The sequence below is a fragment of the Alligator sinensis genome, unplaced genomic scaffold, assembly GCF_000455745.1.
Source record: "Alligator sinensis unplaced genomic scaffold, ASM45574v1 scaffold282_2, whole genome shotgun sequence".
NCBI lineage: Eukaryota > Metazoa > Chordata > Crocodylia > Alligatoridae > Alligator > Alligator sinensis.
The window spans coordinates 2,499,432-2,502,186 of NW_005841879.1; positions in this window are offsets into that span (position 1 = coordinate 2,499,432).

Genomic DNA, 2,755 nt, shown 5'->3' on the forward strand with positions numbered 1-2,755 from the left:
CCTGCTGAAAACTTCCAAAGCAACTGAGACTAAACCCTGCCTATGTTTTGCCTTTTTCAAAGCCATGTCCTATGTGAACTTCTAAAATAGCAATTCCTGCTTCCTTTTTTCTTCCCCTTTGGAGAAACGGATGAGTGGTAACAGACTCCCTTTACTTGACTCCTGGAATTAAGCAGCTGCACACAGATACCATTTTCCTAAAATATGTTGTTGTCAAAGACAAGGTAACACTTTCAACAAAAATCTGACTGCTGCCAAAATAAAGGCAAGACAAATAGGAACCAAGCACAAAATCAAAGGTTTTGTTTGGTCTAATCCAAGTTATCATCACTGCTCATTTAAAGGAAAATAATATACAGTGCCTAGAGCAATGCAGCCTTAGTTTTGATGTCCAATCACAAAAAAGAACAACCCAGATATGGAGGGGGAGGGAGATGTGGAACAACATTTTGCTGCTACTTCCTTCCCCATAGGGAGGAGGTGAAGGATTGTGGATGAAGTGGAAACTTACGGTTCTGTTCCAAAAGAATAACCCAAGAGGCCCAGGCAGGGAGCAAGTGAACAGCTTTCCAGAGATTCCCCGCCCCCCCTTGCACTCCCCTTCCCCAGAAGAGATCTTAGGTAGTAAGTCAGGGCTGGAATCACACACATTCACTAAAATCTGCATCCCACCAATCAACAGAGATCCACCACCCATTCTCTACCATCCCCCTTCTCCAGGCAAAGAAGCATGCCAGCTGCGGGAGCTACTCTAGCCCTCAGGCAGCAGCAATAGCCAGGGAGGAACTCCCTCCTCTCATTCCCCACAAATGCTCGGTGGCTCACGTCCGGCCAGACACAAGGGCCAGGACTGGGGTTGTCCCAAGGCACCTCGCTAACTTCGATCTCACTCCTGCCATCAGCTCCATACGACTAGCACTGACCTGAGCTCAATGAGGGAGCTCTGCAAGGAGCAGGAGCATACCCAGTGGCGTACCATACACACAGATTACTTCAGTCATAGTCACTGGAGAATGAGAGCACATAACTGCCTAGAAATGTTTGCTGGAAATGAGGAAACTAACCACTAAAACCGAGGGACGCATCCCCCCCGCCCCAAGTCCAAGGCGTGTGCTCTATCCACTACATAACACTGCCTCCCCACCCCCCTAGATGCTGTTACTTGTATTTTTCTTTACACCGAGATGGAAGTTTCCCCTTTCACCTAAACCCCCAACACAAAGATGTTCATTACAAAGTAAGGATCCAACCCTGCAATCAGATCTGTTAACATGGATTCCTGCATCCAGAAACAGCCTTGTGGAAATCAGTGGGACTTCAAAAAGGAGTAGGGACCCTTGCTAATACTGCCATGGAAAGGACAGTTTCAGTTGGACAACGCTGATTTTAGTTTATAAATTGAACTAACTGAACAGAGTATAAACAGAACAAAATTTCCTACATCAGTACACAGACTAAAGGAAAACGCTTCCACTGGCAAAATTTGGGACAAAGTAAACTTCACTTCTTCATGTATCCTATGAAATCCAGGCCTGCCAAAATTTTGTCCGTCAAAAGAAAGAATCGTCTAGTCTCTGTCAACTAAGATTTTTTTTAAGTAATGCTCACTCATAGGGCAGAGGATATTTTTATTTTCTCGTAGCATGTTTCCATGTAACATTATCTCCCTCACAGAGAGGGTCAAGATAGAGGAGGAAAGAAATCCTCTTCAGTGAAATTGCCCCATCCAAACCAGCTCTGATATGTATGTTTACTGACTTTTCTTTCAGGTTGTCCTTGATTCAACATGCCCCTTACATTTAACTCTTTCAATATTGTACAATTTATAAATGTTATGGATCGCTGCAGGAAAACAGCGGCAGCTTGCCAAGTCTTCACATATGCGTTTGATTTGTTTTTGTTATTTACTGATTACAAACTGACTTCAAATGAAACGCGTTTTATTTTATCCTGTGCGCTGTCCCCATTACGATGAAGAAGCGGGGGGGGGACACCTCAGGTAACCTTCCATTCAAACCAGACGTGAAGTTTTCTTTGTTGCAACTTTGATCGGTGGAAGCGTTTTCCTTTATTATGTGCAGCGATGTCGACAATTGCGTTCTGTCCGTACTCAACCAGATTTCTTATGCTACGTCTAGATCTGTGATTAGGAGCATTCGCAGAGTCACGCTGGCGACGGGTAGGGGGTGCGCGCGGGTGCACGCGCACTCCCTGAGATCGGCCGGGCACCGCCTGGAAGCACCAGCCGCGAAACCAGAAGTGCCGCTGGAAATGTACTTCTGGTTTCGCAGCTGGCTCGGCAACCGGCTGCCGGAGGACCCCCTCCTCGGTCGGCGATCGGCTGCTGGGGGACCCCCGCGGTCAGCGATCTGGTGCCCCCCCAGGCTTGGGAGGCACCAGTCGCCCTTGAGTTGAGGGCTGGAAGGGACCTCGTGAGCTCGTCGGGTCCAGCCCCCTGCTCTGGGCAAGGCCGATCTCCAGGGCAGCTGCCTGCACCACCCCGCAGAGTCTGGAAATAACCCTATTTATATCACGTGGCATAATTTCGTGCTTTCTTTTATTAGCCAACGGGGCAGTTTAAAACTCACGCCGACACCGAGCCGTCCGCGACCTCGGGAACAGGACGGCGTTTGGAAGCGCTCGTAAAACCTCTCGCCACCGTCCTGTCGTTTCGACGGAGCCGTTTCCCCCTCCTCGAAAACTCGCGTGCCCTCGGCACGTCCCGCTTGTTTCGGCGGCGAGGCCCCCCCCGCTG